Here is a 27044-nt window from a genome sequence, read left to right as displayed (position 1 = left end):
CACCAAATATAGATTTGCTCATACTACATACCAATCCCTACCATTTTCACAAATTTGGTTGAAATTCCATTTAGCCATTTAGCCTGTAGACCTCTCTAAATACCGTGAGGTAAATTACTTCACAAAACACATCTGAAGTGTTGGAATTGACAACCAATGAAAATGTTACTTTCATTTTCTACTTTTTTTACCTGACATTTGATTGGTTATATACCTGAATATATATAAAGGAAGAGAAGGAAACACAGTCATTTTGACTACTACTTCCTGGTGTACATTTCAATAGGATTTTCACTAATCACTTCAACTTCTTTGTAAAGGTAAGTTGTTATTTTAAAAACTCAAGTATATTGTGCACTATAAGTTAATATGGTAAACTTTTTCTGATAGTTATATACTATCCCTCTGTAGTAGTTATAGATTTAGATAGACTTCTCTGTTATAGTTATGGATGGAGTTAGGTTTCTCTTGTATAATTATGAATTTACTTACGTTAAATCACATACACTTTTTTATATTCCTACTTCCACTCTGATACTATACACTGCCCAAAGATAAATTCACTGATAAAAACTGCCTATCTAAAATTAATCCCATCAGTGCCCTATCTGTACTAATATATTTTTTTTTATCCAAATTTCAGGCAAAATGGAAGGCGAACAGAAAGTTTCATTTCAAATTGTCCTGCAAGAGACCAACCAAGAAATAATTGATCCAAATTATATAGAATTTATGGATGAAACTTGGGACCAAGAACTACTGCAATGTGTGGAAGCAGTAGATGTCCTCCTTGAAAATGAGGACATTTTACACACTCAAACATTACAAGCTATGTTCAATGAAAATAACGACATTTCAGACAGTGAAATGTTAGACATTTTATTACATTTTGAAACACAATCACAATAATAAATAATTGCTTAAAAAATAAAGAAATTAAAAAATAATCAACAAAACAAACAATCAATTAACATACAATATTAGAAAAGTCTATCATTCTTTTTTCCTTTTAGTACGCTCCCCAGAACGCTTCCCGGATCGCAGACCGGGCGCTCCCCACGCAAAAAAACAAAATATTTTTTTTTTTTGCCCTGCGGGGCCTTTTTAAAGCCTCAACATCAAACCTAGGGGGTCAGGGAGGATCTACTATGCCCCCTTATGGTCATTTTCCCCTTTGTTTTGGCCTCCTCTTGTCTCTCGATCCTACCGAGAGACAAGATGGCGGCCGCTCTGGACTGTTTAGAATGTTGACAGACACCGGAGAGCCAATCAGCTTCGCTACGCGAAGTTCCGTTACGCGTCAAGTACGCGAACCGGAGCGCTGCCCAGAGCGCGCTTACAGATATATATCTTTTTTTGAACGTTAATTTCTCAAAATCCACTGGAGCACATATATTGAGACCTAGCAAAGGCACATCGGGCTAACAGTCCCTACAATTTTGCCAAGTTTCGTGCAAAATCATTCAGCCGTTCGTCCTAAAAGTGAGGCCAACCGCCCTATGGAAATTAACATGGGAAAAACGTGTTTTGGGACCCCCCTTTTTTCTCGGCCCCCCCTTGACAAACACCCCCCAAATTTCCAGTGGCTGCTCAGAAACAAAATGTTCCATTTTCCTGAAAATTTCAACCAATTCCGTCCACAAACGCCAAAGTTATTAGACATAGAATTTTCAAAAATCCCATAGGGAAAAAATCCTAACTATATATACCTACTGGCGACCGCCAGTAGGTAATATATATATATTCACTGAAAAAAACAGGTTTCAAACCAGTTATAGTTAGGAATTAGCATTTAAAAAACCTCTTAAATTCACTGAAAAAACCATAGGTTTCACACCAGTTATAGTTAGCTGGAAGTTTTACTCGCATAAAACCTCTGAAATTCCCACGTTATAGTTAGTTGGACTCACTATAACTTGCGCGTGCAATGCACTGCTGATGACGTCACATATTACATCACTCATGACATGGTCAGTGACATCACTCATGACATCACTGATGACACCATCCAGTGAATGTGTGTCTTTTTAAAAAATAAATATGTGTTATATATGTATATGTAAAAGTTGACGGAAGAATAAATGTTTAAATAAGTGTTTACATGGATGTTTTTAAAAAAAATAAATGATTGGTTAACTGGTTTATTAAGTGTATCTTAGTGAATACATATATTAGAGAGTAATGTTTAAATATTTAAATATATGTATTAGTGTTTCACTTTGTGTATAAGTGGCTGCATGGGTTGGTGAGTAGCTACATGTGTATGTATATGGGTTATTAGATGTTTTTCTTAGTATCAGTATGAGTGCTTGTATGGTTTGGTGGGGGTATTACTTAGCACATAGATGCATGAATGACTGACTCTCTCTTTGTATGTTTTTTGAAGACAGCATATGTGCAGGACTGTATGTGTGGATAAGTGTGTATTTGTGTGTGTTAGTGAGTGAATGACTCTCTCACTAGTGTCTTTATCAGTAACAACATATGTTTTAATGTAGTATATGTGAATATTGATGTATATAAGTGGCATATGCAAGAGTGAGGGATTGTAAGAGTTCCTGTTTAAATAAGTATGTGTTTCTATAAGTGATTGTTTAAGAGAGTAAGTATCTGTAAGTTTCCTTAGAAGTAAGGTGGTAGTGGGTGTATAGCTGTATATGCAAATAAATGGATGTTCAATAGTTTATTTGCATGTGTGAGTATGTGTGAGAGTATCTTTTGAATGACTGTCGGTGTGTAACAGGATGTATAGGTGTATCACTACATATGATGAGTGAGTATATGTATGAGTGACCATATAGAACTGTTGGTAAATGAGTAGATGTGTATATAGATGGTGGAATTATTGAATTGGTTGTTGTAACTGGTATGGGTATCTCAATTTTTTTGAAAATGTTACTTTCTATTATTGAATATGTGTTTCAAGGGTTACATTACAGTGAAAGGAGGTCTGTCACTCTGTCACAAGGATGGTGTCATCAGTGATGTCATGAGTGATGTCACTGACCATGTCATGAGTGATGTAATATGTGACGTCATCAGCAGTGCATTGCACGCGCAAGTTATAGTGAGTCCAACTAACTATAATGTGGGAATTTCAATGGTTTTATGAGAGTAAAACTTCCAGCTAACTATAACTGGTGTGAAACCTATGGTTTTTTCAGTGAATTTAATAGGTTATTCAAATGCTAATTCCTAACTATAACTGGTGTGAAACCTATGGTTTTTTCAGTGAATTTCATAGGTTTTTTAAATGCTAATTCCTAACTATAACTAGTGTGAAACCTATTGTTTTTTCAGTGAATTTCATAGGTTTTGTAAATGCTAATTCCTAACTATATATAGGGCCTCAAACCTATGTTTTTTTCAGTGAATTTCATAGGTTTTTTAATAGCTAATTTATATAGCTATGAAATATAATATTTTTTTTAAATAAATCCTATATTGTATATTTATGTAATACTATTTTTTTAATGTATATTTTCCCTTTTTTAATTTTTTTTTTGCCTTGGTGCGCTCCCGGTGCGCGTGCCGGTGAACGCACCGGTAAGCGCAGTGTTATGGCGCGCCCCGGTGCGCGTACGGGTGAGCGCCCCATTAGCGCCATTGCCACAAATGAAAACATCGCATGATGTGTCTTATGACGCACGGTGTAAGCGCACCCGGAAGCTCCCGAGCGCATACGATTGCACAACGTAAGCGCCGCAGGGCGCGCCGCTGGGCGCGCCCCGGGGCGCGTAGAGTAAGCGCGTCGGGTCATGTGACCTGAAAATAACACTTTTCATTGGTTCAGAACAGTTTTGGTTTCTAAATGATGAAAGCCCGGGTCATGTGACCTGAAAATAACACTTTTCATTGGTTCAGAACAATTTTGTTTTCCAAATGATGAAACCCCCCACCTTTTTTCCTCATTCTCACTTTGTTCTTTGAGTGAGGAAGACCTGCTTCTAATGATAGAGAAATGGCTACAGTAGCAGCAGCAACTGGAGCATCTGCACCACCACCACCCCCACCACCACCACAAGGACCACCACAACATCACATTGGTGGTGAACAAGAAGAGGAGGAGGAGGAGAAGGAGGATGAGAGAAGGCAGTTCCTGCCTGAAGACAATGCCCCATATAAACCTAAGGAGCACTTTATATGGGAGTTTTTTAAAATCCCAAGGGGTCCAAAGAAGGTAAACCCTGCAAAGGTGACCTGTCTCATCTGTGGCGCTGTACTATACAGGGGGAACCCTGCCAAGAAATATTCATTTGGGAATCACACAATGATTCGCCACATGCAACGATTGCACCCCAATAACTATTCTGCAGCAGAGGTGAGAGAACTGTGCAGAAACCTTCCCCAATCGTCTTCCAGAGCCTCAACAAGCAAAGAACCCACTCCATCGGGTCCAGAGGCAAGGGAGATGGTCCCAAACATACAAACCAAGTTTGGTGGATACAAAATCGTTTGTATACTTTGTCGAAAAACGATTACTTATGTGAGCAAAGTATTAATCTCATCAACCTTGCTGGTGACAACCACAAGTGCCCAAAGAAGCCTTAATTTTTTCCTGTTTTTTTTGCTCCAGTTGAGCCGTTTACAATTCCCTGTTTTTTGTTTGTCCCCATAAAAAATACAAAAAATATAAAATTCTTCATAAAAGCCAAAAAAAGTAAACAAAATTCAAAAAAACAATAAAAAATATAAAACAACAAAAATAATAAAAAAACAGTTCTTTTTAGAGCTACCTCTAATTTATAAAAAAATGCTACATTTTTAAAAAACTCTGTCATTCTTTTTTCTCCAGGGTACGAGTACCGGTACACGCACCGGTACTCGTACCGGTACACGCACCGGTACTCGTACCGGTACACGCACCGGTACTCGTACCGGGGCCCGTACCCCAAAAAAATAAATAAAAATAAAGGAGTAAGCATGAGGGAAGGACACAGAGAGAGTGATGTTAAGAGAAAGAGAGCTACAGGGAGCAACACAAAGGGACTGTTTATTACATAGTAAAACTGAGAGAAGGTGTAATAGGGTGTAACTAAGAAAAGGAAAATGAATAAGGGAGCGAAAGAAGGGAAGAGAGAGGAAGAAGAGTAAAGCAGAGGTACTGGGAGAATGTGAGTGGGTGTTGAAAGTAAAAGGAAGGACAGAAAAGAATGGGGAATGAGGGGTAGTGACGGAACCGGAGTAAAGGAACAACGGTGAGGGAGGGTGAGAAAAGAGCAGTGAGTGTAAATAAAGAGGGGTGAAAGAGGGTGGATAAAATTGAATAAGGGTAAGACATAGGGAGTGACAGAGAGAAAGGACAGAGAGAGTAAAGGAAGGAGTGACTGAAAGGGTCTGAGTGAAGCAGCAAAGAAAGGTAAGTGAGGGAGTGTGGGTGAGTTGTAGGGAGTGAGCATGACGAAAGAGTAGTGACAGAGTGAGGGGACAGAGACAGCGATGGTAAGAGCGACAGAGTGAGGGAACGGAAGTGAGAAACTGTGAGGACAGACGGACTGAGAGAAGGAGTGAGAGGAGTGAAGTAAATGAGTAAGGGAATGAGTGAGGGAGCAAAGGAAGGGAACAGAACATAAGGGAAGTAAAGCAAGGGGGACAAAAAGAAGTTGAATGTGGTAGGAGAGTAAGGGAAAGAGGAGTAAACATGGAGGATAAAAATAAGTGAGGGAAGCAGAGTAAGGAAACAGGAGTGAGGTAGGGTGAGAAAATAGTATGAGGTTAAAGCAAAGGGTGATGACAAACTACATTTTTTAGTCACACTTACCATATAATTAATGTAACTTTAATTACATTTTTTACTACACTTTGTATCTGTGAAAAAGAGAAGAAAAAATAAGTTATAATTAGTAAAATATATATTTTAAAATAAAAGATACAAGTGAAGAGGTTAAAAATCATAACAGTGTACTAAGAAATAAAGTACGAGTGAAAGACACAGAAAGGGAAATAAAGTAATGTAGAAGGACAAAAAGAGGGTAAAAGAAATAGAAGGAGAGCAAATTACTAAGAGTAAGGCATATACATTCACTGACAGAGAGGAAGAGAAAAAGAGAGAAATTAACTGAAGATAAGAAAGATACTAAAAGAATGTGAGTTAGCAAAACTAAATCAGGAAACAGGAGTAAGTAAAAAGAGAATGGTTGAGAGGGAAAGGAGTCTGATTGAGGATGCATTTAGAAGAATGAGGAATGGAAGATAACTGAGAGTAAGTGAAGGGGAGTCATAGAGTGAAGGGATGAAGGGAGAGAGGATAATATAGAAGGATTGAGGGAAAAGGAGTGAGGAAGTTAGTAGACAGAGAGACTAAGGGAAGGACTGAGTGAAGTGGAGTACAATGAGTGAGGAAAGGAAAATGAGTAAGGGAGCAAAAGAAGGAAAGAGAGGAGAAGAGGACTAAAGCAGTGGTACTGAGAGAAAGTGATTCGGTGATGAAAGTAAAGAGAAGGACACTGAAAGATAGGAAATGAGGGGTAGTAATGGAACCGGACTAAAAGAAATGGGATGAAGAACGATGAGAGAGGAGCAGTGAAGTTGTTGTAAGAGAAATTATAGAAGGTAGATAAACACAAGTGAACATAACACAAGGAGAGTGAGGGACTGAGGACATAGAGGTAGTGAACGAAAAACAGAGAGAAGAGTACAAAAGAAAAGAGCAAAGAAAGATAAGCGAGGGAGAGTGGGTGAGTTATAGTGACAGAGTGCGACAATACTGGTGAGTGAGTAAAGAGGAATTACTAAAAGAGCAAAGGAGGAAAAGACGGAAAAGGGAAGTAAAGCAGAGAGACTGAAAGCTGAAAAGTGGTGCAAGGGAGAGAGGGGATGCAGACAGTTGAAATGGGAATGAGGGGTTGTGAAAGAAGTGGAGTAAAGGAACGGGGGTGAAACAGAGTGAGAGAAGGGCAGTGTGAGTGAGTAAAGAGAGCTGAAAGAGGGTGGAAAAAAGAAAGTGAGTGTGAGACAATGGGAATACAATTTAAATTACACAATGCAAACTATAGAATAACTTGTACAACATGTTACATAGTTTATTTTTGCTGTTGTCAGAATATATTGAATTTCACAAAAAATAGTGAGTTCAAACTACTCATTATATGACAGCGGGGAAAAAAACCACAATCTAAAAGATTGTGTTTGAAAAAACCCATATAAACTTACAAATCAGATATGTATACTAATCTTCGATTCACTTACTTTTCTTTTAAGCCAAATAGTCAGTTGAAAAATACTCTGCTGTTCTCTAAAATGTCCATTTCATCGACTCTCTATAAAAAAAGCTCCAAGAACATGTGAAATATTTTTCAATGTTTTCATTTCCTTCTTGTGTTCAGTCATGACTCTTTGCTTATTCCTTCACTTTTCCATAAGGCCAAATAGTATCAGATGTATTAGTATGTTTTAAATTACTCAAAACAAACTCTGAAATTACCGTTTTCCCAACGTTCTGAAAGAAATGCTCCTACAACATTTTCACAATGTTTAAATATTTATATTTCCATCTCTGGCTCACTGATATTCAACATTTCCTATAATACTGATATCACTTACTATGAGATCCATTTACAGTACCTATATGACAACTAGAATTTTTATATTATCTTGAACACTTTTACTCACAATATAATTTTAAACAGCAGTTTAACTTTTATTAACTGCTCCCGTCTTCATAGGCCAACTACCTTTACTTAAATTTTGGTTATAAAAACACTAGGTATGAATTTTTTAAGTCAAAAGGCAAACGTTGTTTGAAAGTCAAATGAGTATCATTACAGTTAGTCCAACTTTTTCGACATTTTAAATAAATTGTATAATGCCCTGATGTTGTTGAAGGACCGTCATGATAAATAATAGCTACCGTTGCAAAAGTTCTTCCTGAAATTGATAACTGAGAAGCCACGAAATGTTTAATAGAAGTTGTCAATTTAGTTCCATCAGGTCTACATCGTTGGAACATTAAATTGACATACTGACCATAATTTTGTATAAATAATGTGGACAGCATTGCAGACTTACATTGGGTACACACCATATTGTGATCAGCTGCTTTAACTAGATTATTAAAAGGCACTGATTTGCAGTCTGGTAAAGTCAAATATATAAATCTTTCGGTGTCTATTGTAGTACTACTTGATAAACTACAGTTGTCGCAGTCATGCTGCCATTGATAAGAAAGGCTAAAAAGATTTTTTATATCTACAACTTCATCTTCCAATACATCAAACATATACATTAAAAATTCCTGACAATCCTGCTGAATATTCTGTGAAAATTGATTTTGACCAGAACATATGTCTAAAAGATTTCGAATTTCTGAAACACTTTCTATTTTTGCTCTATCACTGCTACATTTATCAAACACAGAATTCAATAAACAGCAGAATGTTTGATCCCGATTTTCAACAATCTGTTCTTGTAAATTTTGAAGAAAAAAAAACAACATTAACCACTAAATTAGCATAGCAGTTGACACCAGAACTGTTTTCAAACTGAAATCCAACAACATCTTCAACAGAATCCTTTTTCTTTATGCTTACAATTACATTGTCATCTACTTTTTGTCTTTTTGCTACTACCTCACTGCAATTATTCTCATTTCTTCTTTTTCGGCCTACCACACGTTTTTCAAACAGAGGATATTGAGGCAAATGTGGAGCATATTCTCTCCTTAACCTATTTTATTCTTTAACACAATCTAGATCTGCACAAATCTTTGTCTCATCACACTCAACCAAGTACAATCCTGATAAAGTTCTGACACGTGATAATGCCACATATGCCATACCCTCTTTAAACACAGAACTTCCAATGTTCACCAAAGCACTATCTACACTTAAACCTTGAGATTTATGAATTGTCACCGCATATGCCAAACAAACAGGAAACTGTTTTCGGCGAACATATAAGTGCTTCACAAGCAAAAATCTAGCTGAACAACGACAAATTTGTTCTATTTCATCAATGCCATCATATTTAATTTTTAAAATTTCAATTCCATCTCTATTTCTGTAATTCACAAAATAAACAACATGACCCATTGCTCCATTTACCAGACCTCTTTCAACATTTAAATTCCTTCTCAAAATGATACGACAATTTAAACACACATTCAGAGTCTTTTCAAAACCAGCAGTTTTAAATATACTCTTCTCTAATGAATCCAATTTTGATTTCAAATTTTCGGACAAAATAATTGTTGCTCCCATATGCTCTATTTTATCTATAGCTTCCAGTTTCACAATCTCTTCATTTTCTAACTTTAACATTTTTTTGTTGAAGATGGAACATTCTTGCAGAGTTGGCATCAAACATATCCCAGATTTGTTCTCAGTAATTTTCTTAAAAATATTCTCTGGAAGAATGTTTTCATTTGGATACAAATTTGAAATTAATCGTGCATGTAATGCTTCTTTCCCATGCTCACTTACTTTTCCGATTCTTACATCTTGTAGAATATTTTTATAATCTTCATCCTTTGCCTGTCGCATATTTTTAAGCAGTTCTGCATATTTGAAATTTAACCATATATTAACGTTTCCAATGCTTCCTAGGCACTTCCTGGTATCTTCATGCGTGACCATTTTAAACACTGGTTGTCCTTTCACTGGAGTCAACTGCAGTAGATCTCCAAAAACAATAATGTGTTTTCCTCCGAATAAGACATCATAGTCTGTTCTAAGAATTTCTTGCATTCTCAAATGCACAAAAGCAAGCATTAGATTTGAGACCATGCTTACTTCATCAATGATAAGAAGTTTAATTTTCTTCAGGACACTGGAAACTTCAGAACAAGCATCTCCAGATAGCTTGTGGTATTGTAATGTATTATCATGCTCAACTGGTAGCATCAGTAAACGATGTAAAGTAATCCCTTTAATGTTATGTGCTACCAGCCCAGTTGGAGCGGTAACAACACAAGACAGCGGTGATTCAGTCCTTTTCTGCAGATAAGTTGCAATTGCTTTAATCAGAAAACTTTTTCCAGTTCCCGCTTCTCCACTCACGTACAGTCGGACAGGCTTAAATGATGTACATGAGCACTCTTTTTTCTCATGACTGAATCCATGTTCAACCTGTTCTGTGACTTCGTCATATATCTGTTTCTGCTCAAGGTTTAGTTGTTTCACCAAATCTTCTAAGTTAACTACATCATCTTGAGCTTGTTCCATAGCTCTTTCCCCCTCATCGATGGCAGTGGCAGCTTCATTTTGGATAATTGGTCCTCCTAGTGGATCCTGACTCAATGAAGTAGAACTCTGACTGTCTTGAGAACTGTCTCTAGCAATCTCTACAGCAATTATGGCTTCTTGCTCTATTTCTTCGTTCAACATTTGCAGATAATTTGGAAAAACAGGACATTCCATGGTATCCTTGGTTGCATTAAAAGAATCTTCGTAACAGAGAAAATCTCCAAGTAGTTCCTCTTCTGTACGCCATGGCTTAAAGAGTTGCAAAAGAGCTAAATAGTAAAATTCCCTTTTCTCTGGATTTTGCAACTCAATTTTCGATGATTAATCAAATGGCCTTTTCTCTGCTTCACTAGACATCCTTCACACCCAATGACAGCATATATTCCATTATTGATATCTTCTCTGATGTTCCTCTTATAAATATAGTTTTGCAGAACTTCATACAAACAACTGTTCTCAAGATGACTACTTCTATTTGGATAGTATGTATCCAACATGTTTGTCTTCAAAATATCTGTACCATTTGGTTCTTTCTCCGCCAAATACTCAATTTCTTGTACAGATTTCAAAACTCGGTTTCGTGTTGCAGCAAGACCTAGACTCGCCCAAATAATTGTTCTAGATTTGGCGTAGAGACTTGCTGATGATAACCGATCAGAACATTCATATGCTCCAATTTCTCGATGCGACAACATCTTCAGAGTGAAACTGTATAATTTTTTACTTATACTCTTTTCATGTGAAATGTCCTCTCACATTTCCTTCAGTTCTGTCTTTTCTTTTTTTGTGATGTAAGACGTCACATATCGAGCCACAGCAATAGAGTTGTCAGCATTGAACTGAATATCCATGTTAGCATTCCACATGGACAAAATCACTGATTTGTAGTCATTGATGTACTTGGACTCTTCGTTTCTTTTTAAATTGTATGTATTTTTTGGTGATTTCCTCGTCACAGTATGTCGCAGAGAAGACATCAAATTATTTACTCTTCCTTTAGAAATCACTGGTCGTCGAAACCCGAAACGAAATTTTGTGTAGAACTTGTCCTTGTTTCTGAATTTTCGACGACAGTACTTTCCACAACGATGGGATTGAAAACGTAAAACTTGTTGCCTTAAACTGTTTTCTTCTGTAGTTTTCGGAACAGCACATGTTGAATACTCTTCAATGAAACTCATCACTGTGTCATTCGAATCTGTTCCAAATTTGGGTGCATCTTTAATCCATAACAACATATGTATGTGAGGAGCACCTCTCGCTTGATACGCCTTTCTCCACAAGAAATCCAAAACCTCTCCAAGGGGAGGATTTTTTTTGTTGGTAATGAAAGACATCATAGCTTCAAATCTATGATTGAAATATCTGCATACATTCACTGGATCCAAAGAACACAGTTCTCCAGGTGTTTTGAATTCTATATTTTGTATGTTTGCATTTGCCTCTCGTAGAAATTGAAGTAAATCGTCCCATGCATACTCAGCACAGCTAAGAGTGAGGAACAATGTAGGAGTTCCTAAGTTTCTTAGCATACATTTCAATTCCCCATGACGACGGTACCAATACTCGTTTGTACCACGCTGACATGCCATGAGATTGATTAGATGAGATTCTAAAATATTGTCTTGCAGATTGACTTTCTCCATAAAGTCCCTCGCTGAAACATTTTGCAGATGTGCTCCACTTTTCAGTATATGGTTTACTGCATAAGAAAGCCCAGACAAGTCACTTTTATACAGTAGATGAAACAAATATGGGATGCATTGACGAAACCTTGGATCTTCAGCATATAATCTTAAAGTCCGGTATTCAGATGCAGGAATTTGAAGTGGTCGATCGTCATATCGTCCACCTCGACCTGTTGGAAATAGCTGTGGAAAACAACGAGCTTCCAAACTTTCTTCCCATACACTAATGGGACTTCCTTTTGCTGCTTTCATTTGAAACAAGTCAATTGCATTCCCCATTACTTCTTTGGAAAGCAAAGGATGAACAGTATAATGTTCATATATTTCTTCACGTCTAGACACATCAACTTTTTCAATTTGGCCAGCTGAACAATCACTGTCTTCTTCTGCAGCTGTTTCCTCTGCTGCAACACATACATCTTTGTAGTACTCATTGTTTTTGACCAAATACAACGTTGCCTTTTTGACTTTCCTAACATCCACTAAATCTTGCCAGATTTTCTTACTCTTTGTCGGAACCCCATTAACTAGAATAACCAGAGGTTCCTCTTCCACTTTCTCTACACCAATTGTAGCAATATTTTTCTTGAAATCTAGAGGCAAATAAACAACTCTTCCCTTTAATCCTCTCTGTAAATCTGAAGGAGGCAATTTCCCTATCTTAGGCTCCATGCGAACAATAGCCTGAACAGGATGGACACATTGAATCAAAATAGATTCATATGTATTTAAATCCATCAATTCAGGAGGAATGTCTACCAACTCAAGATTATTATGAACAGCTCTAGCAGGCATTCTGTTTTCATTTAATTTATTATAACAATATTTACAAATACGCTGATCAGAACTCAAATCAAAAGAATTCTCCACCAACAAAAAAGTTGCAAAATTCTTCCATTCACTATTATTTTCCATTTGACTTTCTGCATATAAATCAACTAACCTAGTCTGATTCTTATAATGAGTCCATCGACAACAGACACAAGTAAAATTAGGCCTTTCACTTGATTTCACCTTAAACTTGGTAATTTCCTGGTCAAACTTTTCTGTACTTGAAATCTGTACATTGTCTTCCACATTACCTTCTATTACTGTGTCAATTTCTACACTGTCCTCTTTTTCACCAAAATAACAAATCTCAATTTCTTCACAAATCTTCTTCACATCTAATTCAGTTCCATGCAAAAGAGCACTGTTTAATTGTTTAAGTTTAAGTGCTGGACTTTTTGCATAATACAACCTTCTCACTAATTTCCTCATTTTTTTATGATGCACTGCTAACATCCTAAAATGATGAAAAACACTGTGACATACTTTTCTAGAAAGACAAGCCAGTGAATGCCCTTGCAAACCTGTGTTTTCTCTCACTCTGCAAGGATCTGACTTGCAACATCTTCATTTTCTGTTTTAGACTTTTCTTACTATATGTACGTAAGAAATTACGAAGCAAATCGATTGAATCCTGTCGCACACTACAAATACTACTACACTTCCAAGTGTACACTGGACCCTTAGTATGTCTCCCTAAAACTTCATCAGTTAACACCTCTTCTGCATCTCTAGACACAAGTTTCTCTTTTTCAATCGGACAACCATCTTTCACTTCATACGCTCGATTGCTGGTGTCAACTGCATGCACTAAATCATTCTCCTGGAAGTAACTCTCCTCATTAAAAAATGGCTCACAACTTGAACTGTGCATTCATTCTCCTGAAAAAACTTTACAAAAATTAGTCCGATTAATTACTCTTTTCCATCTACTGTGTGATTTGAAAACATCAATTGTCTTGTTAAGTGTCCTAATTCTATTAATTATTAAAATAAATAATTTTTTCTTAACTTCAAAAGCCTGATCAACAATCTTCTCTAAACTTTTCTTTTTCTTATAAAAAGCACCTCTCTGTTTACCTTTCTTAATATTTTTTAACAAATTTAAAACCACCCTATTGCGAAACATTCATTTACGAATGTCCCTAAATTGGTTTTGCCTTCTATTCCTATACATATTATTCTCTCCTGCTCCAGTAGTAACATTTTTGGGGGGCCTCTCCTTCCTTTTCAAATTTGCTCTCTCCTTCTGTATATTCACATCCTCATCAACATTTTTTTTGATCTACATATGTTCCGAAAGAAAGACTTAGTTGTCTTACCAGGAGCTTTTTTCCTGTTTTTTAAAGTATTTGTTGTAGACGAGTGCTTTAATTCCGTTGCTGTTTTTGATTTTTTCCACTTGGCATCTTTTCTTCTCCTCTGCCTTGAGGGCATATTTCCTTACTATTGAAATCTTGATTTCAATCTGTGTTAAAGAAAAAAATAACACATTTTAGACCACTATTACCAAACAACAAAGCAATGACAATAAGCAAACAATATAAACACTAGTTTACAACATATCTAAGTTTATATCACAGCAACCATGTAACTAGGAGTAAGACAGAGAAAAAGAGCTAGAGGAACTAACACAAAAAGATAGAGAGAGTCAGACAAAGAAACTGGTAGAGGGAGTACAACATAGAGAAGGAGTAAGACAGAAAGAGTGTATAATATGTTGTAAGATAGAAAAAGGATGTAATAGGGAGAGGGAGTCAGTCAAAGAAAGGGACAAAGGGAGTAAGTCAGAAAAAGGATGTAACAGGGTGTAAGACAGAGAGAGGGTGTAAAACGATGTAAGACACAGAGAGGGTGTTAGAAGATGAGAGAATGTAAAAGAGACTAAAACAGAGAGAGGCTGTAAAAGGTAGAGAGAGAGAGTAAGTTTGAGAGAGGGTGTAAGAGGAAGTAAATCAGAGAGAGGATGTAACAAGGAGTAATGAGAGAGAGGGAATAAATCAGAGACAGTGTGTAAGGGAAAGTAAGTCAAAGAGAAAGTGTAACAGAGTGTAACACAGACTCAGGATGTAAAAAGGAATGAGTCAGAGAGAGGGTGTTAGAAGGGGACTGATGGAAAAATAGAGTAAGTCAGGAAGAGAATATAAGAGAGACTTATACATTCTTGACAATACTTGGTAAAGAAAACTTGGTGCATAAAGGATTTGTATTTTATAAATGAGCGACGTTTCAGTAGTGTAATGAAATGCTTATACATATGACCTTTTCTCTGTTTTTTAAATGTTATTCTAAAAAAAGATTTCGGGCACATGAAATAGTTTTACATTATTGACAAGGATTAGATAGTATCAACATGATTTAAAAAATATATTAGCACATTTCACAATCATGTCTCCTGTGTTTTCTCAGATTAGTAAGTACATTGTGCACATGAGGTGAGGCCTGTCCAGGGGTGCAGAGGAGGTAAGGCCTGTGTCGAAGAGTGCATTGGACAGGACTCACCTCCTCTGACCCTTGAACAAGCCTCACCTCCTCCGTGCACCCTGGACAGGCCTCAATGTATTGGGTATAATTGATGGTAACAGGATGCAGATAAGGTGAGGCCTAACCAGGAGTGCAGATGAGGTGAGGCCTGTCCAGGGGAGCAGAGGAGGTGAGGCCTGTGTCCAAGAGTACAGTCGACAGGACTTTATAAAGCCTCTCCCCCACTGCACTCTTAGACACAGGCCTCACCTCCTCAGCAACTTTCACAATCATGAAAGCCATTTCGACTTTCCTCATCTCCTCTGCACCTGCCGCAATCATGTCAGGTGTGTTTCCTCATATTATGAATCAGATTGTGTTTTTTATTGTTGCTTTCTGTTATTTTTTGTTACGGCTTGGTAAAAAATTTCTGCTGCATAGAGGAATTGTATTTTGTAAAAAAATGAGGTTTCAGTAGTGAAATGGAATGCTTGTACATATGACCTGTGCTCAGTTTTTTTAATGTTAATATAAAAACGATTAAAGGGCAAATGAATGGCTTTAACATTTTTCAGAAGGATTAGACAGTGTCTGCATGATTAAATAAATATACCTGCACTTTTGACAAACATGTCAGCTGTGTTTTCTAAGATTAAGAAACAGATTAAACTTTTTTATTCTTTCTTTGTGTCATATTTCTTGATAATACTTGGTAAAGAAATGTTACTACATAGAGGAATTGTATTTTGTAGTTTCAGTAGTGCAATGAAATGCTTCTATATATGACCTGTGCTCTGTTTTTTTAAATATTAAATAAAAATCGATTTAGGGCACATGAATTGGACCCCTGGACAGACCTCACCTCATGTACACCCCTGGACAGGCCTCACCTCATCTGCACCCTGTTACCATCAATTATACCCAATACATTTAGGCCTGTTTAAAAAACGATTTAGGGTTGCAGATGAGGTAAGGATTGTCCAGGGGTACAGAGGAGGTGAGGCCTTTGTTCAAGAGTGTACTGGGAGAGATGCGTGTCCTGGGGAGCAGAGGTGGTGAGTCCTGTGTCTAAGAGTACAGTGGGCTGGACTTCATGAATCCTCTCCCCCACTGCACTCTTAGACACAGGCCTCACCTCCTTTGCACCCCTGGGCAGGCCTCTCTCCCACTACACTCTTGAACACAGGCCTTACCTCCTCTGCACCCCTGGACAATCCTCACCTCATCTGCAACCCTGAACAGACCTCACCTCATCTGCACCCCTATACAGGCCTCAGCTCATCTACACCCCTGGACACGCCTCACCTCATCTGCACCCTGTTACCATCAATTATACCCAATACATTGAGGCCTGTCCAGGGGGCACAGAGGAGGTGAGTCTTGTCCAAGGGTCAGAGGAGGTGATTCCTCTCCACTGCACTCATGGACACAGGCCTCACCTCCTTTGCACCCCTGGACATGCCTCACCTCATCTGCACAATCTACTTCCTAATCTGAGGAAACACAGGTGACATGATTGTAAAAGGTTCAAATATATTTATTTAATCTTGCAGACACTATTTATTCCTTCTCAAAAATGTAAAGGCCATTAATTTGCTCCAAAACCGTGTTTCCAATAACATTTACGAAACAGAGCGCAGGGCATATGTACAAGCATTCCATTTCACTACTGAAACTTCACTATTTTTCAAAATACAATTCTTCTATCTAGGAAATGTTTGTACCAAACATTATCATTAAACTTAACAAAAAGCAAGAAGAAAAAAGCTCAATTTGCTCCCTAATCTAGAGTAACGCAAGTGACATGATTGTGAAAACTGCAAATATATTTATTTAATCATGCACACACTATTTATTCCTAGTCAACAATGTAAAAGCTATTCATTTGCCCAAAAATCGTTTTTCAAATAAGATTTAGGAAACAGAGCGCAGGTCCTATGTACAAGCATTCCATTTTACTACTAAAACCTCACTATTTTACAAAATACATTTCCTCTCTCTTGCAAACATTGATACCAAGCATTATCGAAAACCATGACACAACCCAACAAGAAAGAAGCTCAATCTGCTTCCTAATCTGAGGTAACACAGGTGACATGATTGTGAAAGGTTCAAATATATTTATTTAATCATGCAGACACTATTTATTCCTTCTCAAAAATGTAAAAGCCATTCATTTGCCCCCAAATCGTTTTTTAAATTACATTTAATAAACAGTGCGCAGATCCTATGTACAAGGATTCAATTTCACTAGTGAAACATTACTATTTTACAAAATACAATTCCTCTATCTTGCAAATGTTGATACCAAGCTTTATCAAAAAACATGACACAAACCAACAAGAAAGAAGCTCAATCTGCTTCCTAATCTGAGGTAACACAGGTGACATGATTGTGAAAGGTTCAAATATATTTATTTGATCATGCAGACACTATTTATTCCTTCTCAAAAATGTAAAAGCCATTCATTTGCCCCAAAATCGTTTTTTAAATAACATTTTAGAAACAGAGCGCAGGTCCTATGTACAAGCATTCAATTTCACTACTGAACCCTCACTATTTCACAAAATACAAATCCTCTATCTTTTTATCTTATCAAAAAACATGACACAAACCAACAAGAAAGAAGCTCAATCTGCTTTCTAATCTGAAGTAACACAGGTGACATGATTGTGAAAGGTTCAAATATATTTATTTAATCATGCAGACACTATTTATTCCTTCTCAAAAATGTAAAAGCCATTCATTTGCCCCAAAATCGTTTTTTAAATAACATTTTAGAAGCAGACCGCAGGTCCTATGTACAAGGATTCAATTTCACTACTGAAACCTTACAATTTCACAAAATACAATTCCTCTATCTTGCAAATATTGATATCAAGCATTATCAAAAAACATGACAGAAACCAACAAGAAAGAAGCTCAATCTGCTTACTAATCTGAGGTAACACAAGTGACATGATTGTGAAAGGTTCAAATATATTTATTTAATCATGCAGACACTATTTATTCCTTCTCAAAAATGTAAAAGCCATTCATTTGCCCCCAAATTGTTTTTTAAATAACATTTAATAAACAGTGCGCAGATCCTATGTACAAGCATTCAATTTTATTAGTGAAACATTACTATTTTACAAAATACAATTCCTCTATCTTGCAAATGTTGATACCAAGCTTTATCAAAAAACATGACACAAACCAACAAGAAAGCAGCTCAATCTGCTTCCTAATCTGAGGTAACACAGGTGACATGATTGTGAAAGGTTCAAATATATTTATTTAATCATGCAGACACTATTTATTCCTTCTCAAAAATGTAAAAGCCATTCATTTGCCCCAAAATCGTTTTTTAAATAACCTTTTAGAAACAGAGCGCAGGCCCTATGTACAAGCATTCCATGTCACTACTGAAACTTCACAATTTTACAAAATACAATTCCTCTATGCAGCAAAAACTTTTTACCAAGCATTATCAAAAAACATGACACTATGCAACATTAAAAAACACATTTTGCTTCCAAATCTTCTCCATAGAGTATACAAGTCTCTATCTATATTAAATGAATCATTGCTCACCTTTACAAATGCTTTGGGAGATTGAGAACAGTGTCAGACACACACACCAATATTTCTTTAGCAGAGCAAAAGGTATGTACTCCAGCCACTGCAACCATGAATGGCACAGATAACCTCTAATTCTACACACATATCCCTCATGTTAACCAATTAAAACTCTTCCCTCTCTATTTTCAAACCAACACCCTTCCCCCCTCAGCCTTTTTTACCTGTTACCATAGCAACTCCCTCCTCACTGAACTCTCAGGTTTAAACGTTTATTCTACAATGTTGCAAATGAACTCAGCAAGGATGTTTGACCTCTCAATACACCAGCTTATCCGGTGCAATGTTTCTTTAAATGACTTTTTCTTAACCATTCAAATTACTTCTTTCACAGAACAGAAGCATGCACTCTAACTTTCAGTTTTCATCTATCTGAATCCACCAATCATTGCTTGTGATTCAAGAGCACTGAAACTCCACAGTTTTTTTGTTGCAAACTCCTACTGTTCCAACTGCAATTTCATTCATACACTTCATCTGACTGCACCAGAACCTCCTCTCACCATGTATTCTGTCTGGATTATTGGACATAGCTACATCCACTGGGCTTAAAGGTATGCAGCTATCAAAAATTTTCACAACCTTGAATTACCAAATGTAGACATCAAGTGGATTGGCCAGAGAGGATTGAGATGTCATCAATTGATACCATTGGTGAAAACCTTTTACCATCTGCCACACCCTAACCTCATAATTTTGCACTGTGGTGGCAATGACCTAGGCACTTTGACTGGGGTAGGTCTGGAAATGCTTTTAAAGGACACCTTTGGGCAATTGATGACATTTTTTCCACAAACTGCCTTGGTATATTCCAATATATGCCAAAGACAGAAATGGAAGTGGTCCAACCAATTTTGTCCACAATTTGAGAAAGCACGGAAACATGTGAATAAATCTGTTTCTGCTTACATGAGAGACTATGGAATGGGTTCAATATACAACAATAACTTGCGTTACAACATGCAAGATATCTACAGAGGAGATGGTGTGCACTTCTCAGATGAGGGGAATAGAATATTCCTCCTCAATTTAAGACTGTGCATTGGAACCTACTTGTAGGTACCTAAATCAGCCACAGAACCCAAAAGCTCTTTTCAGGGCTACCCTACCTCTGATCACTCAAAATGATTACTTTACTCTAACTTTTTTCACTGTTTTTCACCAAAGTACGCTCCCCGGTACGCGTACCGGGCGCTCCCCCCCCCCCGCGAAAAAGTATTTTGGCCTATATGGGCCTCCTAAGCCCCCCTCAGAAAACCTAGGGGGTCAGGGGGTGTCTACCGTGCCCCCTTTTACCCATTCCCAACATTGTTTGTCCTCCATCTTGTGTCTCAAATCTACCGAAACACAAGATGGAGGACTCCCGTAGCGCTGCCGGTGCGCGTACCGGGGCGCGCACCAGTAAGCGCTCCCACAAAAAATTAAAAGTTAATTTCCATAAAAACCACTGGAGAGACTTTCACCAAATATAGAATAGGCCCTACTACATACCAGTCCCTACCATTTTCCCAAATTTGGTGGAATTCCATTGAGCCATGTGGGCTGTAGCCCTGTCTAAATATCCTGAGGTAAATTACATGACAAAAACACATATGAAGTGTTAGAATTTACAACCAATTAAAATGTTACTTTCATTTTCTACTTTTATTTCCTGACATTTGATTGGTTATGTACATGAATATAAATGAAAAATGAGAGGGAAACACGGCCATTTTGACTACAACTACCTGAGGTACATCTTTAAAGGATTTTCTCATTTATCTTCATCACCTTTCTATAAGGTAAGTTGTTAATTTCTAAGGGGCACTTTAAGTTAATTTGTAAAAACGTTTTCTGATAGTTATTTACTGTCCCTCTGTTATAGTTATAGATTGAGATAGGCTTCTCTGTTATAGTTATAGATTGAGTTACGCTTCTCTGGTATAATTATGAATTTACTTAGGCTTCTTCACATGCACTTTTTTATATTTCTACTTCCTGCCTGATACCATACACTGCCCAAAGATAACTTCACTGTTAAAAACTACTCAGAAGTACCTGTCTGAACTTAAACCCAACAGTGCCCTAACTCTACTGATATATTTATTTTTTATGCAATTTACAGCAAGAAAATGGAAGGAGAACAAAACAAAATTAATATTTCTTTCGAAATTGTTGTGGAGAACAATCCTGAGGAAAATACTGATGACTTGGACTTTATGGATCAGTCTCTGGACCAAGAGTTACTTAATTGTGTTGAAGAAATAGAATCATGGAATCAAAATGAGGAGATTCCAGATGATGTAATCTTGGAAGTTCTTTTAAATTTTGAAAAATCACAACAATAAATTTATATTTAATAATTAAAAATTGTTCGAGACATTATTCATTTTTATATGTAATTCATGAAATAGTACCAAAATGATTATAATATAAAGTGAGACTTATAGTATACTGTGCAACGTTTTTGTGTTACATAGTAATTTTGCTCATAGTTACTTCCTTTCTCCCACTATATTACCTCCAATGAGTTTTTGACATCTCTTTTTCATCTCCTGCCTCCATGTTGTTTCTGCTTTCCTGACAGACTATGGTATAGATTCCATATACCACAATACCTTCTGTAACAACATGCAAATTATCTACAGAAGAGATGGTGTACATTGAATTTGAGACTCTGCATTGGTACCTACATGTTGGTACTTAAATCACCCACACAACACAACAACTCTATTCACAGCTACCCTACCTCTAAGCACTTTAAATTATTATTTTACTGTTTCATTAGGTTATCCCCATGGTACGCTTCCCGGTACGCTCCCCGGTGCGCGTACCGGGCGCTCCCCCCGTGAAAATCGAAAAAAATTGTTGCCCCGCGGGGCCCTTTTATGGCCCCCACATCAAACCTTGGGGGTCAGGGGGGTCTACCCTACCCCCTTTTAGTCATTTCCCCCTTTGTTTTTGCCACCTCTTGTGTCTCGATCCTACCGAGACACAAGATGGCGGCCGCCCCGGACTGTTTGGAATGTTGACAGACACCCGAGAGCCAATCAGCTTTCCGCTCGTGAACTCGCGTAGCGCGCTGGTACGCACCCCTGTACGCGTACCTGGGCGCGCTTATAGATATATATATTTTTTTGAACCTAAATTACTCAAAATCCACTGGAGCACATAACTTGAGACATAGCAAAGGCACATCGGGCTACCAGTCCCTACAATTTTGCCAAGTTTGGTGGGAATCCATTCAGCCGTTCGGGCTAAAAGTGAGTTCAACCGCCCTATGGAAATTAACATGGGGAAAACACGTTTTGGGACCCCCGAATATCTCAGCCCCCGCTTGATGAATCCCCCCCCAAACTTCCAGGGAAGGAGCAGAGCGGAGCGGGCCATCTTCATTGAGAAATTTGCGAAGATTCGTCCACCGGCGCCAAAGTTATTCCCAATAGAATGTTGCGGATTTCCAATGGAAAACAATCCTAACTATAACTACCTACTGGCGACCGCCAGTAGGTAATAATATATATATATATTACCTACTGGCGGTCGCTAGTAGGTAGTCACAGTTAGGACCATGTTTCTATAGGAAAAGCATTTTTTTATGTGCTTGTAACTTTGGCATAGTTTGACGAATCTTTACGAAACTTTCCAAAAAGATTCTTTTTTCAGATCAGCTCCTATCTGAAAAGTTTAGGAGTGATTGGTCAAGGGGGCTGAGAAAAAAGGGGAGTCCAAAACTTGTTTTTGCCATGCAATTGCCATAGGAAACTTTAGACAAGGCTACAGGTCAAACTGCTGAACGGAATTACGTCAAATTTGGCATGGAGAAAGGTCTTGGTCCAGAAAGCATGCTTTTATTTAAATGGGGTAAATCCATTCAGTAGTTTTTGAGAAATATCAAATTTTGCAGATATCGATATTTGAGAATTCTGACATCTGAGTGGCTGAGTGGTTACGAGCACGAGCTTGTGGCTTATTGGCTGTGAACGGTTGAAACTAGGAAGTGTTGGCAGCCATTTTGTGACTCAGTTGAAAAGAGTAGGGGAAAAAAGAGAAACATTGTATAAGAGGATATAGTAGGAACACTGTGGAGTAACTTTAAGCAGCCTGTATGTTGCAGAGGCAGGGGGTTTGATTGTTGCGTTGGCCGTGGAAATCATGTCTGCAGAAAAACAGTGCGCAGTATTGTGGCAAGGTTGTGTAGGCTTTGGAAAGCCCATCGGGAAAACAATGAGCCGTATTGCGACAAGCAGTGTGTATGATGCACACACAGGTAGTGTGGATGTTGCGTAGGCCGTGGAAATCGCATCCACAAAACAACGATGCACGGTATTGTGGCAATGTTCAGTAGGCTGTGGAAATCATACGGGGAAAACAACAATGCACCGTTTTGCGGCCTTCCTTTAATATATTGCGTTGTAATATTTACTTATAATGCAGTGTTCACTTTTATCACGGATAGTGTCGCTTTGTTAGAGGAAATTTAATATTATGTGGGACGGTGTATTTTCTCCCTGTGCGTGGAACAAAATTAACATTTAATTGGCTGAGATGTTCCAACAACAAGCTTAATGTTCATTGGCTGCGAGCCATTGAAAGTAGAAGTGTTGCCTGTCATTCCCTTCCCCTCCGCGGAGTAGCAAGGACATCTGATTGGCTCACATGTTCCTAGGAGGACCTTCCAGAGCCTAATGTTCATTGGCTACAAACCATTGAAAGTAGAAGTGTTGCCAGCTACTCCCTCCCCCTCCGCAGAGTAGGAGGGACATCTGATTGGCTGCCGTGTTCCAAGCAGGACCTTCCCAAGCTTAATGTTCATTGGCTGTGAAGCATTAAAAGTAGAAGTGATGGCAGCCATTCCCTCCCCTTCTGCGGAACACCATGGACATTTTATTGACTTAAGTGTTCAGAGTACAAGTTTGCTCCTTATTGGGTGGGAACAGTTCACTGTTGTCAGCCATTTTGTGACGCACTTCAAAGGAGTATGGGAAAACAAAGTAGTAGAGGGGAGGATAGGAAAACTATTAACCCTGTACAGTGGTCACATGGCAGTGGACCGGAACTGTGAAGGTAAAACATGTTTTAATATATTTTAAGGGTCCTTTATATCATTTGCTTGGGAGCTACAAATCACCTCGGGAAAATAACAGTGTGTTGCAGTCTTCTTTTTATTAAGTCAGCAGGTGGGATACTTCACAGGAATAGTATTGTGTGGTGGTTACTTTTCTGATGGGGAGTGCTACATCTTTGGAGCAAATATTATAATATGTAGGAGGGGGTTGAAAAAGAAAGCACCCTGTTGCAGTCTTCATTTAAATAAGGTTCTGAATAACATACTTCTCGGGAGCAATGTTTACTTATAATGTATAGTTATAGTGCGGTGCTTACTTCTGTCGCGGGTAGTGCTATTTCCTTGCAACAAAATAGTAGGTGTGGTTGCGCTGCAAAAAATTAAGTCTGAGTTTGAAACCGTTTTTATTAAGCAATCACAAATATACTTTCTTAGGAAAGTGTAGTTGTATATATCAGAGGGGTGACAAATAAAAACGCAATTCATAAAATATCCCTTAAGCGTGGTCACACCCTCCTTTATTTTGTCACCTATAGTTTGTAGAAGTATTGCCCAATATTCTTGTTAATATAAGAGGGCATCAGTTACTTAGATAAAGTAGAAAATAAGTGCTACAAGAAACACTCCAGCACTACATAATCTCACATCACAACAACAACAAGTAAAAAACGGTTAAACACAAATGATGCCATATTGACTAGAAATGTACACTACATCAAAACATTAAATAAAGCACTATGTATAGAGAATTTATTTTTAGGGACTACTATTTTATGAAATATTAGCAGTGTTACAAACTGTAAGGTAGTAAGTTATCAACGGAAATAACTGTAGTAAATGTCGTTAATATCTCTAAGAGATAGTACTCTAAACCTCTGAAGTACTATAAGTTTACAGTATTAAAATATACACGGTGACTTTATAGTGTTTCACAGGAGAAGAAGAATAAGGTCACAACACAAAAAACATATTTTTTACAATCTCTGTTCTGAAAAAGTTGGGAAAGTTTTGTCGTAGTGCTTTGAGGTCGCTCACTGCTCTGCTAACAGATCACGTACTCCTTTCAGAATATATAGGCAAGGAGTAATATATACAATACTATTCCTATATATTCTATAGGGAGAACGAGAATAGGAACCACAACGAAGAAAAAGAGAAATAAAAAAATGTAAATTAAGAAATATAGGGTTTATCAAAGGCATTCAGTAAAAAAAGTATCTATGTAAATAATCTTTTTTTAAACTGCAATTTCGAGAAATATTCCAACTGTAAAAATATCTGATCACGTAAGTTATAAAGGTCAGTAAGCTGTATTTCAGATGGTTTACTGCTGGTGGCAACACATCTCCAAATCCTCTTGTGTGAAAGTATGACGCTCTACTACAATATAGAGTTTCACTGATGCCACACAAAAAAGGAAAAGGAAAATAAAGTCATAAACACAAAATAAGATCAATAACTAAATATTTTTCAGCTGTGAATATGTTCAAAGCTTTTTTTCCGGAACTTCGAAATCTTTCGTCTTCACGCCGATGGCTCATAAACTCCTCTCAGATCATAATGACTGTGAATCTTATAATATACATATTCACAGTATATAATCAAAGGGGGGAAACAGATTAAGAACGAGAAGCTGTTCACGTTACATATGAACCTTTAGTCTTTGCGTCGACGAGTCACAAACACCTCTGAAGTTTGCTATACTCAGATTATTACCATGTACATAGTCACAGTATATACCCTCAAAGGAGCCAGAAAAGGAGCAGTGTTTCCTCTATTCTGGGTGTTTCTCAATACAAGCTGCTGACATAACATATAAATAGCAAAAACAACCAATAACACTTTTTTCGTAATACAAATCTTTAAATATTCACAAATAGCTAAATTATATAAACATCTACTATGCTATAATCAAACAACTTACAACTCCGTAATATGTTTTGTCGTCGCAAAAGAAAAATCCAACACTAGAAAAGGGAACCTGAATCACAGAATGGACATAAATGACTCGCAAAAACAAAACTAATCAAACAATGGGTGTGGTTTATATACTTTTTGGTTATTGAGTAGTCTATGGAAGGAAGATGCAGCTCCGCCCATTTAGATGTCCCGTTTTACAGTTGACACATGCTCCCGTTTTCACTGTTTCACTTGTGCATGTGTTGGGAAAAGTTACAAAATGTGAAGAGGTAAAGGTTTCACTTTTGATCCTCATAAGTATAAGTTTGTTGGGATTGGTAGTGGTAGTGCAGCATGCTGCCAAATATATATATATATATATATGTATCTATTAAATTCCTGTGAATCCTGGGATGAGGCTATGATGTACTTCTCTTCAGTGGAGTGCTAGTGTTCATATGTTAGCAGTAGACTCCGTTTCTGCTCCGCCAAAGTGAATCTTTCAAGGGAGGTAGCCCCCTAAATGGAGCAAAAAGCGTGTTTGAGATAAATGTTTGGTATTGGGTATATATCAATCAATGTATATCTATCTATATATCTATATCTATATCGATATATATGTATATACCCAATAACACTGAATGATCAAAAGGTAGGGAGGAGGAATAAATGTCCATTTACTTCCCCTTGTTTAGTAGACAGGTTATCAAAAGTGAAAATGGACACTAGTTACAAATCTAAACCATTGGGTAAAGATACTATGGTCCCCTCAAAAAACTCAATGTATTTTCGGTTTTGCGGTGTATAACTATTCTCCGTCCCACATTGTAGTTTTTGGCAGTTATCATTGGGTACCATAGTTTGTGAATTGTGCCCGCCTCATCCAGAGGCTCCTCTGGTCTAGCTTGCAGTGTCCAGAGATGGTTTAGATTTGTAACTAGTGTCCATTTTCACTTTTGATAACCTGTCTATACCCAATAACAAACATTTTTAAAAAACATACCAATTTAGGGCCTCATTTCGATGTTGGTGGGACATTGCAGAAATTACATGCACACCTCATGGTCCTTTAGCAGCTGTAGTTTAGAATATGCACAAGACATTTACACAATAAGGGAGCACTTACTAATAACCCAAATGAACGTACTCCAGTTGGGTAGACCTTTTATTGGAGAAAATTAGGAAGATTTTGTCCCTAGTATTAATTTCACAAAATTAACCCTTAACTGAAAGCACTTACAAATATAAACATACAAGGTGACCCAGTTGAAACTACACTTCAATAAAACAATATGAAATGCTTAATGGAGGTGAATT

This window comes from Lissotriton helveticus, chromosome 11 (genome assembly GCF_964261635.1).
Source record: "Lissotriton helveticus chromosome 11, aLisHel1.1, whole genome shotgun sequence".
Lineage (NCBI taxonomy): Eukaryota > Metazoa > Chordata > Amphibia > Caudata > Salamandridae > Lissotriton > Lissotriton helveticus.
The sequence above is the reverse complement of the archived record's forward strand: the minus strand, read 5'-3'. Positions refer to the sequence as shown.